Source organism: Sorex araneus, chromosome 6, assembly GCF_027595985.1.
Source record: "Sorex araneus isolate mSorAra2 chromosome 6, mSorAra2.pri, whole genome shotgun sequence".
Classification (NCBI taxonomy): Eukaryota; Metazoa; Chordata; class Mammalia; order Eulipotyphla; family Soricidae; genus Sorex; species Sorex araneus.
Window position 1 is genome coordinate 154,190,529 of NC_073307.1, and position 16,409 is coordinate 154,206,937.

Below are 16,409 nucleotides of genomic sequence, written 5' to 3' on the forward strand. Positions count from 1 at the left end.
CACACACACACGTAGGCATAAAGTCATCAAGCATACACATATGCACATGCAAAGACACACACACACAGATGCAGGCATAAACTCACCAAGTACACACACACACACACACACACACACACACACACACACACACACATGCATACACGCCCCTACAGCCATACATACACGCACATTCCCTGTGTCTTGCAAAACACACACACACCAGTCCCATCTTGTCACCAGAAAAGCAGGGGCAGTCCCCTGAGAAAACCACCCTCCCCTCAGTCAGTGCTGCTCTTTGGACCACTGTCTCTCCCCACATGTCACAACCCCCCTGGCCACCTCCCAGAGCTGCCCTACACACTTTGCCATTCAAGCACTCTCACCCCAGACTCCCAGATCAGAAACTTGCTTGGGGGCAATACTGGTGACAGAAGTGACAAAGGCAGAGAAGAGCGGGTGCCCCACACCCCTGTACCCCCACCTCCATCATTCATTCTGCTCAGAATGACCCAGAGCAGTTGTATGTGGGCCCTGATGAATCCCAGCTCAGAGACCAGGCCCCGGGGACTGTCCTCGGGTGAGAGAAGGGACCCCAAGTCCTTGCACTATTTCCCAAAGGAGCATAGTTGAACGAGAGAAGGCCCCTCTCTCTTTGGGCCATCGCATTCTCCTCAGCAATCATAGGAGATCCAGAATTGGAGTCATGGAGAAGAGGTGGGGGTGGGGGATACTCACATTATTTGTTGAACTTTTTGATACCCAAGCTCAAACATTGGTTACCGTGCAGAGAGAAGCTGCCTGAAAGCCCCAATAGTCCTGAGCACTGGAGTCTTTGGTGGCTTAGCATCAACTCCCAGTGGCCCCACTGGCCCAAGATCTTTGGTTCCTTTCCATCTCACGTCCCTGTGTCTTTCTTGCTGACCTCTGGCTGGCTCTGTACTCTGTGCTTCAGAGCAAAACCAAGTAAAAGCCCACCCACACCCAAACCCTGGTCCACTGCTTCAGAGTTGCCCCATCACTTGGAGTAGAACGAAAATGTGGTCCTCCTCATAATTATTTATCCATCACCTAGGGGGTCATTTATCATATTAGGGCCCTAAAAGGGATCCAACTCTTCTTTGGACGAGTCCCTAATGCTCTTCTTCACTGCAGAGCATTGGCCTTGGGAAGTCAGTCTGTTGCTCCATTTCATCCAGAATCCAGTTCCCACCCGGACAGAACGGCCAGGATTCCAGGGCAGTGGAGGCTAGAATGTCAGGCCTGTGTGTATTTAGCACATGTGGCATCAGCCTGCTGGCTGAATGAGAACTCTGAGCTAGGCTACCTCGCTAAGCTTTTGGTTTTGGTTTTTTTATTTCAGTTTGGTTTGGGGACCACACTCAGCACTGCTCGGGGCTCACTCCTGGGTCTGCACTCAGGGATCACTCTTAGCAGGCTCGGGGGATCATACAGGTTGCCAGAAATCAAACCCAGGCTGGCTGCATGCAAGGCAAACACTCTACCGACTCTACTGTACCAACACTCCAGCCCCCATCAATTTTTATCTGCAGGAAGCATTGGCTAGTTCTTACAGAGACAAACGAGTGAAAGGCCTCACTAAACATTTTCCTGACTCAGGAAAATGAAGCTTGACAGAATCAGTTCAAAGTGTTTTTATGTCATTTCAGCACCAAGACCCCAGAAGAGACGTAAAACATGAAAAATAAATTTCATCCTATTTACACTTAAATCTCTTGCAGAGCTCTTTGACCTCTTCACGCCAAGTCTTGCTGAAGTCAGGGACAAGTAAAACCTGGAAGAAGCCACCAGCAGGAACAGGTGACAGTGGAGAAGTCCTCAGGCCCTTGCAGACCATACACCCAGGTTAAATCACAGCCTGGGGTGTACCATCATGCGTGGCACATTACTCTCCCCTTTTGAGCCTCAGTTCTCTCCTCTATAAAATGGGTCTCGTCATAGAAAGACCGGACTCAATTATGGGATATAAATATAATATTAGACTAATACCCAAGGATAGTAGAAACAAGGGCCAGGAGAATAGGTCCACAATTGGAAGCCTTCCCCAAGTGCTGGGGGAGAAGAAACTTAGGATAGAGAAGGGTCCACTATGATGAAGATAGCTGGAAATGATTACTCTGGATAAGAACTGCATGCTGAAAGTAGTTAAAGGAACAAACATGATAACGTCTCAGTACCTGTGTTGCAAATCATAATATCCAAAAGAAGAGAGAGAGAGAGAGAGAGAGAGAGAAAGAGAAAGAGAGAGAGAGAAGGTGCCAGCCATAGAGACAGGCTGAGGGAAGGTGGCAGGAGGGAAACTGGGGACACTGGTGATGGGAAATAGACACTGGTGGAGGGATGGGTGTTGGAACACTGCATGACTGAAATCCAACAATGAACAGCTTTATAACTCTGTATCTCACAGTGCTTCAATTAATTTCATCATCACCATCATCATCCCGTTGATCATCAAATTTCTCAAGCAGTCTCAATAACGTCTCCATTCATCCTAGCCCTGAGATTTTTGAAGCCTCTCTTTACTCGTCCTTCCCAACGATGCTGCATTGGAGGCTCTTTCAGGGTCAGGGGAATGAGACCCATTATTGTTACTGGTTTTGGCATATGAATACACCATGGGGAGTTTGTGAGGCTCTCCCATGTGGGCAGAAAACTCTCTATAGCTTGCCAGCTTCTCCCAGAGGGAGCCAATTAATTTATTTATTAATTATATTAAATGGGTCTCATTCCAATAGCACCTGGATCAATGAGACAAAAGTCTATACAGTACTCTAGCTTAGATGTAAGGGATTCTCTGGCCTAGAAAGTGCTCCATTAATTTGAACGATTGCCCTTGCTGTTAATTTTTAAATATTTTTTAAATTCATACCTTCAACCATCCCTACCCTTCCCCTCAGCACTTCCCACCATCCTCCTTCCCTCTGACCACCTCATTTTTATTGTCAGTATCTACTGGCTTCTTTTCATTTTGTTTGATTTGCTCATCTCCTTTGTTTCCTTATATGGCACCCCTAGGTGAAATCATACAATATTTGCTTTTCTCCTTCTGGCTGATTTTACTTTGCATAATCCGCCCCCTCCCCGCCAGGTCTTCCATATTGCTGGAAATACAAGGTGTTTAGCTTCTGGGGACTGTATCACAATGCATAGTATATCTATAATCTTCTCTGCCCTGTTGTGTATCTATAATCTTCTCGTCTGTGGGCAGGGACTAAAGTTGTTTCCTCCCACTTTACTAAAAATGACAAGGTTTCTTAACTTTTGTGGCTGTATCACATTGCACAGTGTATCTATAATCACATCTCTATCTCATTGTCCCTGGGGTGGGACTAAACTTTTTTCCATTTCTTAGCGTTCTGAGTAAAGAATGCTGCAACGAAATGCAGGTAACTTTTGTGTCTTATGGTGGTGTTTTGTGGTGACTATTACTCTTTCTAGCTCTGGAACCAACCCATCCAGCTCCAGAATAAGTTGATTCCAAAATAGTGCCATAGAGCAAGGAGGGAGTGAGCTAAAGGGGCAGTTGATCTTGGTAAGTTCAACTGGGCAGTTGACCTTGGTAAATTCACTTCCCCTTTCTGCACCTTTATCACACAGTACAGAATGGAGAACAATGAGACCCAACACACTTTATCACACCATGATTGAAATGTCCTCAAGAACTCACAGTCACGGTGCTAGAGCGATAGCACAGCGGTTAGGGCGTTTGCCTTGCATGCGGCTGACCTGGGTTCGATTCCCAGCATCCCATATGGTCCCTGAGCACCACCAGGGGTCATTCCTGAGTGTAGAGCCAGGAGGAACCCCTGTGCATTGCTGGGTGTGACCCAAAAAGAAAAAAAAAAAGAACTCAGGGTCACAAATTAACAACTGAAACAAAGGGAACAACAAAGAGTGCCAAGGAGCTCCTGAAGGTCTCTCAGTCACTTTGCTTCCCTAACTGCCAGTGTTTTCCGGAAAGTTCCAATCGCTCCTCCCTGCCACCTTCCGCTTCCCAAGGAAGCAGAAATTCCTGAGGGCCAAAGAGAAGGTCAGAGGTCTCCATCAGCCTGGCCAAGAGCCACAGGACTGCTTCCTGCCAGGAGCCTTCTGTGAGCTGCTACCCAACCCCAGAGAAAGCCAGATAAAGTCATCTCCTGCACAAGAAAGAGTTTCAACCTTTTAAGAAAAAGTTGCATTTGGAGCCCAGAACATACTCATGACTTGATGAGGATTTCATCAACCTTTTATGGATATTGGGTATGTTCAAGAGGCTCCTCTGACCTGGTCTAGAGCAGACTGATCAGACCTTGTCTAGATCCTGAATAACTTATGAAGTCGCTGAACTTTGCCTCTAGTAAGCCCTTTCTTTGTTTTTTGGCTTGGTTTTCTTTCTTCTCCAGTGCCAGGGGTCAGCCCACAGCCTGACATATGCTCCACCATGCAGCTCCTTCCCCAGCCTCTTTCTTTATTCTATTCCTCCACCAACTTACTCCATCCCTACATCTTTCCCGACATTGCCAAATCATCTTACAAGCAATTTGGGGGTCATTGTCCCAAAATGTCAGTGGAGTTCAGTGCATTTCTGCCCCAGGGAAGGAATCTTTAACGAAGAAACCAGAGAAGATTCTGGAATCTTACAGGCCTCTTGTGTTATTCTCACCACCCCCCGTGAGCCAAAACAATCATCATCCCCAACCCGGTCGACTCCAGGACAAATGAGGCTCCCAGGCATTATCTAATCACCCAAGACCCCCTTGCCCCCATGAGGGCAGAGCTGGGAGCTCCTGCTGGCCTTAGCTCTCAGTCAGGTGCTCATTTCATCACACCACACACTGAATGATGAAGAGATTTCCAGCACTGTTGAGTGACGGAAAAGCTCTGCAGGAGCAGGACTGACTGAGTTGGAGGAATTTCTCTTGCCCCTGGAGTCTGCTCCCAAAACTTCCTTCTCCTGGGACCTGTTTTGGGTCTGCCCAGGATAGAGCTGGCAAATGAGACACCTTCCCTCTACGATGTCTTTGATGACAACTCTCCATCACATTTCAGCCTTCCCACCCCAAAGTGGGGATACATGTTACTGCCCTGAGACTTGGAACAGGAAGGCAGGAGATTCAGAGAGACTGAGTAAATACAGGCCATCTGTTAAATAGATAGGTGGAGAGATGAAAGATGGGGACAGTCTGGATCAGGAGAGAGGGGGGGCTCTATGAAGATTGAGAGAGAGCTACACAGAGAGCTTCTGTGGCCATGAGAAAAGAATCCATAGGACTCAGGAGCAGGCCTGGTGAAACCAGTCCTGATTTTCCAAATTGGCCTTATTTTGAATACTGATATGGCTGGAAGCTGTGACATTGACTTGAGCAAAGTGCCTAATTTTTCTGAGTTTCAGCTTCCTCTTTTGCCAAATAGGCTGGAGCGATAGCACAGCAGGTAGGGTGTTTGCCTTGCACACGGCTGACTTGGGTTTGATTCCCCCGCCCCTCTCAGAGAGCCCATCAAGCTACCGAGAGTATTCCACCCGCACAGAAGAGCCTGACAAGCTACCCATGGCGTATTTGATATGCCAAAAACAGTAACAACAAGTCTCACAATGGAGTCGTTACTGGTGCCCGCTCAAGCAAACCAATGAGCAACGGGATGACAGTAACAGTGACTTTTGCCAAATGAGATGATAATATTTACTTTGGCAGCACTATTGAAAAGATCTGGATGCTCAGTGAAAAATATCTAACATTACGTGGAGAGTGGCATATGTGTACTCAAGAACTGAAATGTATTCAAGGAGACTCAAGAACGGTAGTGTTATGGTTCTTATTTCATAGAGTAGTGGCATTAAGCGCTCCCCAAAAGACAAACAGCAGATGATTTCATTCATATGTGGCATATAGAGAAAACCAACAGATGGGCAAAATAAATCAAAGATAACTGTTAGATGATATGACCAAATTAGTGATTACCATAAGGCAGTGGGGGAGGGAGGGGAATCAACTAATGGGGTCGACTGTCTGGTGGAGAGAGCTGAACCTTCAGCAGTGAAACTAATGCTGATCGACAATGCTACACACCTGAAACTTACATAATGTTATGATGCAATGTTAAATTGAAACAAAAAATTAAGGAAGCTCTGTGTATTCCCAAGCCATGTGGGACACAAGAAATTGTCCAGCCATCTTCTGAAAACCTAGGTAATCTCCAGGCTTGCACAGAGTCAGGAATGGGCGACCTCCCCCCCCCCCATCTCCCTGTGCTTCTGGTAGCCTGGTAGTTACACCCACAACCTGCCTCTAGAGCCATTTAAGCTCATTAACTGCCATGGATCCAGAGATTCAGAAATAAACCTCGTGGAAGAGAGCAACAAGAGCAACACACCACAAAGATTCCTCCAGACCCTTCGCCAGGCTATCTCACCGGAGACAACCTGGAAGGGGATGGGTGAGTCTTCCCACCCACCCCAATAGAGCCCAGCAACCAAAAAGTTGCAGAATTCAATCACCACCATGCTCAGGGCTGAATTCCTGGATCTCAACACATTCCCAACAGATGTTCACACACCAATCCCAAAGCACACTGTAACTCTAACCCTTTTTTTGTTGTTGCTATTATTATTTGTATTGAGAATCGGGCTGGAGCGATAGTACAATAGGTATAGGTAGTGTGTTTGCCTTGCATGCAGCCAACTTGGGTTCAATTCCTCCGCCCTTCTCGGAGAGCCCGACAAGCTACTGAAAGTATCTCTCCCACATGGCAGAGCCTGGCAAGGTACATGTGATGTATTCAATATGCCAAAAACAGTAACAACAAGTCTTACAATGAAGACATTACTGATGCTCGCTCAAGCAAATTTATAAGCAACAGGATGACAGTGACTGTCACTGTCACTGAATTGAGAATCTGTGACTTATGATATTACTGATGGTTTCTCATGCACATGATTCAAACAACACACCCATATCAGCAGTGTACCCATGTCCTTCCCCAAAGGACCTTGAAACCCCTCCCTCTCAAAGCCCATCCCAATTATGTGGATCAGGTCTCCCATTATGTTGTTGCCTTTGACTTTTGTTGCTACCTTGCCGTGTCACCTTTAAGCCCTGCATATGAGAGAGATCTTGCTGTATCTGTATCCCTTCCGACTTCACTGAGCATGATATCCTCTAGTTCCATTCATGTTCCTGCCAATTGCATGCTTTTGTTCATTGTTTGAGCTGCATAGTATTCCACTGTGTGTGTGAGTGTGTGTGTGTGTGTGTGTGTGTGTGTGTGTGTGTATAAATGGATTAAGGTGTATTCATCTACAGTTGGATATTTGTGCTGTTTCCATATCTTGGCTACTGTACTAAGTGTAATGATGAACATAGGTGTGCATATATTCTTTCCATTGTTTTTATATCTTGAGGATAAGGTATACTCAAAAGTGTATCATTGATGGGGCTGGAGCAATAGTACAGCAGGTAGGGCATTTGCCTTGCACGCGGCCAACCCGGGTTCAATTCCCAGCATCCCATATGGTCCTCTAAGCACCTTCAGGAGTAATTCCTGAGCATATGAGCCAGGAGTAACCCCTGTGCATAGCCAGGTGTGACCCAAAAAGAAAAAGAAAGTGTATAATTGGAGGGCTGGACCTATAGTACAGTGGGTAGGACATTTGCCTAGCACACGCGGCCACTCTGGGTTCAATCCCCGACATCTCATGTGGTCCCTCAAGCACTGCCAGGAATAATTCCTGAGTGAAGAGCCAGGAGTAACCCCTGAGCATTGCTGAGTGTGCCCCCAAAAACAAGCAAACAAACAAGTGTATCACTGGGGGTTCTATTTATACTTTTTGGAGGTTTCTCCATATTGCTTCCCATAGAGACTTAACGGGCTTTAATCTTGCTGCATCCTAAAGGTGTCTTTCTCACACTTGGCCCCAAGAACTCCATGTCATCACTAGGAACCCAGCCTGCATCTATCACTGTCATAGCCCTTCGGAGGAAGAGAGAGCTCTGCCTGCTGGGAGTAGCATGGCTATTCCACCTCCTTCTTTCTACTTCTCCCTCCTTGCTGAGGCTTGCTGCTTTTTGTTGCTGCTTTTGTTTCTGTTTTTGAGGCTACACCTGGTGGTGCAATGCTCAGGGGCTGCTCAGGGGTTATTCCCAGATTGGTGTTCAGGCGTCAATCCCTCCAGTACCCAGGGACCATGCCGTGGTTGCGGCTGAATCCAGGTCCTCAAATTGGTATGCAAGACAAGCATTCTGCCACTGAGCTGCATCTCCACCCCACAAAGTCTCCTTGTTCCCACTTTTTCAGATGGGGAAGACAATTCATAAGGCCCAGGACAGGATTCCCAGACTAAAGCTTCCCAGATCCTACCCCCACTTTCTTCCAAGAGCCCCACTGACACTGTTTGGTGAGGGTCTGTGTCCCTAACAAGGATTCCTGCACATGGATCTTACCCATCTCTGAACCTCTCAGTCTCCAGGCCCAAGTTCAAGCCCTGTATGTTCACGTGGCTCTCACCACGTGAGTTCAGTTGTTCAGAGCCCAGCTGGCCACCACAGACAGGCACATGAAGGAAGGAGGGAAGAAGGCCAGGCTGGTTGGTGATCAGCCAACATTTATTCCAATCTCCATCTTCAGGCTCACACTCCTCTCATCCCAGCCTCACTCCCTAGTAATTGAGACTATCCCCCAGAGTTAGGGGTACCAATTACACATAGGTGAGGTGGCATAAGCAACATATATAAGTCCTTCCTTTCAGGGAAGCTTTTAGGACAAAATAGCATCTTGCTCAGAGATCCACCCAAGGGCAGAATACCATCTAGGAACATATTTTTCCCTCCTTAGTCCAAATCCACTTAAACAGTTGTCTTAAATTTATTTCTTAACAACATCTTTAGCTATTTTGTATGAACACAATAAGAGATATAGTAAGCTAAAAGGATGGCTCTCCTGAGGACATCTCGCTAAATATCCCAGACCACAGTCCTCAGGCCAGGTTAGTCTTTCCTAGCCACAGTAGGGTCCTTATTCAGTTTCTTCCTTTTAGGTCATGATAATTTATTGCATGATCGTGTTCTTATCTTATTATAAGTCATATGGTGCTTGATCTCTCCCTTTTCAACGCCAGGGTAGCTCACAGCTTGCCCTGGGTCTATCCAATCCCTTCATTGGAACTCTCCTTTTGGGGTGCTAGCAACTAAGGGCAATTGAGGCGTAAGTCAAGTTAATATGAGAGATACCCAGAGGTAAATATTATTCAAAGTCAATGAACTCTCAAGTAACAGGATCATAGCATCCACCATCTTCCTTTCTCTTTTGCACAAAAATGACATTGCTCTAACATAAACCATAAAGAAAATAAAGGAAAGAGAAAAGCAACATTTCACTTGCATATACAAAATTCAGGGTCCCCAGAAGAATCTGACAGTACAAGTCACAGGGTCTGATTAGGGGAAATGAGCAATTAACAGATAGGGGAAGCAGAGCATAAAGGAGAAGCTAAAGATGAGTGCCGAGGAAATGGGAGTGCTTCGGGAGCATTGTGATATGGGTGTTACTCAACAAACCTAAGCTCCTCGCAGAGGAGAAAAGGAGGAAGAAAAAAGATGAGCCAATGTTAAACTCATAATGTGTAGAACTATAATCCAACATCTCCCCCTTTTCTGTTTGCAAAACGCCAAAGATCGAAATAGGTTTGATGGGTCATGGCCTCAGTATTGGCTAGTCTTTCCCAAAAGAGACAGGATCCTATAATCAATAAAATGGCCATGATAAGTAAGGACATACCAGTGCTGACAACAGCATGGGTGATACTTCACCATCAGACCTCAGGTCTAGGTCCTTTAGTGCATTCGCAATACGCTGGGCTAAGTTTTCATACTGAACTTGTGGGAGTTTATCCTTAAACACTTGAAGGATCTAGTTCTGAAGGGTCAGAGTATCTAGAGACATATTTCCCTTCAGATCTTGCAGATGGTATTGAATTTGGTCCCAAGTATAAGCGGACCCATTATATCTATGGAGTGGTGACACAGAAAGAGGAGCTATCCCAGTACAAAACAGTCTAATCCGTTGTTCCAAGATTTCAACCTGCCCTTGAATCCAGAGCAGTGCTTGTTGTAAAATAGTCCAATCATTGTTGAACATCATGATTGACAGTAGCCAGAACTCTCCAGAGGTGGGGAGAGTCATTGTGACACATTTTGATGAAATCATGCATCTGAACCAAGGTTTGAAGAGCTGTTCCTGCAACAGCAGCAGTAGTGGTCACAGCAATGAATCCCAGGAGAGCTTCAATCAAGAGCCCAGAAAATCATTAGGAATGCCGGAGCAGCTGTGTCACGACTTCAGTCATGAGTCCTTCAGCAGGGAAATGCTGTCATTCTTTGGTCAGGTTCACTGGAAGCCAATTATGTGTGACCTGGCCTTGAGTAAAATTATACTGTGAGAAGATCTTTGGACTGGGAGGGAAGGATTGAGACAGGTAAATAGAGCACAATCACTCAGAGGGACAAGGCATAGTTGAGCATGCCCATAAAACCCTCAAGACACAGTTAATAAAAACAAAAAAGGAGTTATATCGCCACTCAACTCTTTGTCCTTAGCATTATTTTCTTTAATCTTTTAAAATTTACCCCAAGGAGAGCCCAACACAGCAACTGAAAGGCATTTTCAAGATGGTGCATAGGCTCAGGAAATTTTTTTTTCTTTTTGGGTCACACCCAGCAATGCTCAGGGGTTACTCCTGGCTTTGCACTCAGGAACTACTCCTAGTGGTGCTTGGGGGACCATATGGGATGCCGGGGATCGAACCCGGGTCGGCCGCGTGCAAGGCAAATGCTCTACTCGCTGTGCTATCGCTCTGGCCCCAGGCTCAGGAAATTATTAATTCTCCTACTTTGGTCAAAAATGACAAAGAATGGATAGCAAGGAAACTCCTTTTTCGAGGAAAAGGCTAAGCTTTTGTTTCAACAGATGACAACCCCACTGAGAAACTTTGGGTCCCGTTATGTCTCATCAGGAGTTGAATTCATCCACCTGATTTGGCCCTCAGATCATCAGAGACTCCACAACCCTCCAAATCCCAACCTGAGTCATCACTAAACCTGTTTCGGCTGGAAGTCATAAGGAAACTGGAGGAATTGCCAGTGACAGAGAAACTGCCAGAGAGGACACGATTCCTACAGAGCAACAGAAGGAACAAAAGGCACCGCCAGATAAAGACCTCTAGCTCTTGTAACATATCATGGGATCACATTAAGGATTGGACCCGAAGAGGAGAAACTGTCCCTAGAAACTCCTATGCTCTCTTTACCCCGAAAATCTATTCCTGGTCATAATGACAATTCTGCAAGTCTTGTGGTAAGTGAAGTAAAACATGTCTACTGGATTTACATTCCTCACCCCACTCTTTTACAGGTTGTGGATTGAACAATATCAGGACCCCGTGCTTGGACTAGCAATTCCTTTTATGTTCTCCTTGGGATTCCCAGATGCCTCAGATCCTGAATGAGAAAGGGACACCTTTTAATTTCTCTCTAGGATTCTCTCTTGATCCTGTTTGTATTGGAATGCCTCCCTGTCTTTCTCTTTGCCCCCAGATTCAGATTCATGCCAAGCCCCCAATACATACCACCTCTGACCACTTACAAAGACCTTTTTTGTCTTAGGCATATCATTTACATTGATGTGATATCCACTAATTCAACCTCTGTGGTCAACCTTCTATTCCAGTTTGTGAATCCATCTCTACAAAAGATTGGAGACACTTGCCAAAGGGGTGGATAGAATGCTGGTCCCCGGGGCAAACTGTCTCACGGTGATGTTTATGAGTTAGTAGGCTGGGGGCCTATGGCAGGTTTGTTTCTGGTTGTGTTGATGATCCTGATTATGTAAAATGTCGTTTTCTCCCTGAAGCAAAATAGCAATGTGTAATGGAATGCTTTATCCCAAAATTACTGACCTATGAAAGGTGGTTGCACCCTTAAGCCTTGGTCACTAATGGGATGGATACTTGTGTGGCGCTAAGCAACTCAATTTTACTTATAACATCAGTCATAACTCTTCTCTTCACATGAAGACAAGTGTCGAACATCTTTGTGTGTTTGCTCCAGGCTCTCTTTCTTTTGACCCCATCCCACAATCTTCATGTCAGGTTGGTCTTTCCTAGTCCCAGTAGGATCCTTATTTAATTACTTTCTTTTGCATGATAGAGTTTGTTGCATGACCGTTTCTTAATTTGTTATAGGTTATATGATACTTGGTCTGTCTCTTTTAGATACCAGGGTAGCTCACAGCTTGCCCTGGGTCCACCCAACCCCTTCATTGGGACCCTCCTTTTGGGGTGCTAGAAACTAAGGGCAATTGAGGCTTAAGTCAAGTTAATACAACAGATACCCAGGGGTAAATATTATTCAAAGTCAATTAACTCTCAAGTAACAAGATCATAGCATCCACCATCTTCCTGTGTCTATACAAAATTGCTCTAAAGTAAACTGCAAAGAGAAAAAAGCAATATGTCACTTTCATATACAAAATCCAGGGTCCCCAGAAGAATCTGACGTCACAAGTCACAGGGTCTGATTAGGGGAAATGAGTGATTAACAGATAGGGGAAGCAGAGCACAAAGCAGAAGCTAAAAGATGAGTACGGAGGAAATGGGAGTGCTTCGGGAGCATTGTGATGGGTGTTACTCAATAAATGTAAACTCCCTGCAGCATAAGAGGAGAAAGGAAGGAGGACAAAGGATGAGCCAGTGTTCAACCTAAAATGTTTAGAACTATAATCCAACAGAGTCCCACCACCCACGCATATTCAATCTCCACTTCTGAGACAAACCCTTGGCAGATGCCCAGGGAGCTGCTGTGTATCAGGGAGACTAGAGAGAAGTGGTTCCAGGTCATGGAGAAAGAGCAATTCCACAGAGAACGTACACCCTGAACATGGGTGCACCAGCAGGACAGCACCTTGAGAACTGCTCATTTGCCTCATTTCTTGGTTATAAATCACTTCCTGCTCCTCTTTTAACAGCTTTCACTCAAATGGGAAGTCTACCTTTTAATACAAAATATCTAACATTATGCATGATATCTAACACCTGAGCAGCGTTCACACTCAGATGGCGGGAAGTTTAACAGGGAGAGGGCACCGACATAGCACTGCTGTGCTCCTCGGGGCCACTCTCCCAAATTCTAGGCTTGAGAACTCGAGGAAACACACACCCTTGTCAGCCGTCTTGGGCCAGGCTGCAGCCCCTCCTGGGTTTTCATTTGCTTGGGCTTTAGTTTGCCTTTGTTTGATGGGGGAAGAGGGTATCCACAGGGGGTTGCACCAACTCCCTGTGTTTGCCTACTATCCCCACAACTGAGTCCTGCCTCCCCAGTTCAAAGCTGGAATCCACTTTTCCCAGCCTCCTCTGCAACCAATGTCAACACGCCATCTAAGCTCTGCCACCCACACACAAGCCAGTACTTACTTTGAAAGAGAACAGCCAGCACACCCAGGAGCTGTGTGGAATCCAGTTTGTTGGCAGGATCAGGAAGGGGCAGAGAATTTATCCAGGTGCCAGAGCCAGCGGTGGTGGACGTCGATGGTGCCTCCCAGACAAAGCAATCCTGGGGCACACAGAGAGGCCCCAATAAGAATTGGGTTCGTCCAATATGGTTCTTTCCTGAAGCCTGGTTCTCCAGAGTCTACGATCTACCATTTCCATGAAGTCCACCTTCTGCATAAGGAAAAGGTTCTGTGGGCATCTAAGATGTCAGAGGGAAGAAACTTGGGCACACTGGCCTGGAAGATAGCACCTTCAAAGTCCACCTACCTGGGGGCTGGAGCGATAGCACAGCAGGTAGGGCGTTTGCCTTGCACGCGGCTGACCCGGGTTCGATTCCCAGCATCCCATATGGTCCCCTGAGCACCGCCAGGAGTAATTCCTGAGTGCAGAGCCAGGAGCAACCCCTGTGCATCGCCGGGTGTGACCCAAAAAGCAAAAAATAAAATAAAATAAAATAAAAAATGAAAAAACAAAACAAAGTCCACCTACCTGACGACGATATCAGAGTCCCTGCCACCTCCCGGGGAACCTCATGGGTCCAAGGAGATGCTGCGTGCCACGCAGGTATGTGCTGCCGTATGGGGAAGTGAGTCTGTGTCTCCAGGCTGCCTCCTGGCTGCTCAGATCCAGTAACCAGGGAGGACCGCTCCCACCCCAGGCATTAAATTCAGCTCCGCAGTGCAGTGGGCTGCCCGGGTGACTCAGAAGCTGGCTCTGGAGAGCGTTTCTCTGAAGGAGTTTCCCGAAATGGTTGGAACAATGGCGCCATCACTAGAAAGAAGTCTGTCACCTCCCACAGAAAAGAAGCAACTTGGAGGGACAACATGTCTTTGAATTTGCCATTCCAGAGCGATTTTTTTTTTAATTTCTGCTGTATTGTGCTATGGCCGGTCAGTGCTACATTCAGATCCTGCCACCAACTTCCTGTGTGTTGGCATCATCTCCCCTACCTGGGTCTCTCTCGGTGTCTGGGTCTGTGACATTGGGGTGTGGGGGGTTGCTCTTTGCTCTCAATGGTTTGCTCTCAAACCAGTGCTCTTTCAGAAAATAGCTCCTGCACCCAGCTGATTCCTTTATTGTTTGTGCCAACCAAGAAGGGCACTGGGGCCAATCTGACTCAGTTGTACAAGGGCAGTGTGTCATGGCTAAGGATGGGTCCAGCCCAGCCATCTTCCCCGGTGTTGGCACAGCTTCATTTGCACAGAAGCAGAGATAGGCCAGCCTGAGCACGTTCATATTCTACTCCTGAGCCCTCTTTCTCCAGAGGCCACCAACCTTCCTCTTTGTCATGACCCTCTCTTCACTACAGACCTTAGCTCGTGTCTCCCTCTTCCCAGACACATTCTTAAGATTCCCCTGGCGTCTGTGCAACTCATCCAGCAACTTGACCTCTCAGCTATTTGAGGCCCTGCACCCCAACAACCACTTTCCCCACCCCACCACAGCCATCCACTCACCAGGCCTGCCGTCAACCCGGTCATTCCAGAAACCTCTGTCTTGGAATCCTGCTCTTTGACTTCCGCTTCCGGTGCGTCCAACTCACTCTCTTGCATCTTCACCCACCCCCATCTCCACAGCTCCCACATTCCTCCTCTCTGACCCTGACCACTAAATCTTACCCCACCACACGTCCATCTCCTGGCTTTGCTTCCTTCCTCACATAAATGAAATTCCACTGTCCTTCCTGGCATACTGACTCCCTTTCAAACAATCTTGCATCTCTTTCCACTGTCACAAACACCTGGCAAAAACTTTAAGATTAGCTGAGCACTCTCTTTACTACAACCACTACAACAGCTAAAGTTTCTAGGGAACAGGACACCACCTGGCGAGGTGACTTCACCTTAAATTCATGGACACACTGCCATAGAGGCAGGAGGAGGGTTGGAAAGGGGGAGGGGTTATACTGGGGACATTTGTGGTGGAGAATGTGCACTAGTGGAGGGATGGGTGTTCAATCGTTGTATGACTGAAACCCAAACATGAAAGCTTTATAACTGTATCTCATGGTGATTCAATAATAAATAAATAAATAAATAAATAAATAAATAATGGACACAAAGCCAGAGAGACGGTATAGTCAGTAAAGTGTTTGCCTCACATGTGGCCGACCTGGATTTGATTCCCAGCATCCCATATGGTCTCCTGAGCACCACCAGGAGTAATTCCTGAGTGCACAAGCCAGGAGTAACCCCTGTGCAACACTGGGTGTGACCCAAAAAGAAAAAAAAAGTGGTCCCTGAGCACAGAGCCAATAGTATGCCCTGAGCACCACTGAATAAGTCCAAAAAATTCATGGACAAAAAATCCAAATGAAAAATTAATACTGTGTAACTTCTTGAGAGCCTTGCCTTCTCATTGCCCTAGACAATACTATGCCTTCAGAGTTTTATCTACCTCCTTCCCTACATTAAACTCCTTTTATGACCTCCTCTGATGATTTACTTGGAAATTAGAAGTCCCAAACTCAGAACTCCCTCATTGTCCCAGTGTACCTGCTCCTTAACTCATCCTCTTTTGATTCCTTCTTAACCTATGGAAATAAGGTTTTCTCCTCTTGTTTTTTCTGTAATAATCTCCCTATTTTAACTCTCTCTCCCACCCCTTTCCTTCAGTTCTATCTACCTTAGTTCTATCATCAATATCTACTATTTGTCCTTGGAGTGTTATCAAGCCTGGTCCATAGGACCCTTTTTAAAGTCCCTTATCTATCAATCTTTGACTCTCCATCAAAATATCATCTTCATATGGTTTGCTCTTACCCTGAGACTCTTATTTTCTCATCACTTGCCCTGAATTCCCCCCATGCCTATAGCTGTAGCCCATTTCTCAGTTCATCTTCCAACCAACACTGCATGAAAGAGTTGTTTCCCGAAGATTGTCAATGCCCCAC

General features: G+C 46.3%; 1 long non-coding RNA gene across 2 annotated transcripts in view; it reads right to left on the bottom strand.

Annotated features, from left to right (window-relative positions):
• Window positions 1-14,113, bottom strand: part of LOC129405572 (uncharacterized) — a 47,889-nt gene extending 33,776 nt beyond the window's left edge. For both annotated transcript variants that reach the window (XR_008630668.1, XR_008630667.1), the window contains exons 1-2: window positions 14,006-14,113; window positions 13,439-13,577 (exon numbers count right to left, since the gene is read on the bottom strand). This is a non-coding gene — a long non-coding RNA (uncharacterized LOC129405572). The remainder of the gene's footprint in view (window positions 1-13,438; window positions 13,578-14,005) is intronic.
• Between the last annotated feature and the right edge of the window lie 2,296 nt (window positions 14,114-16,409).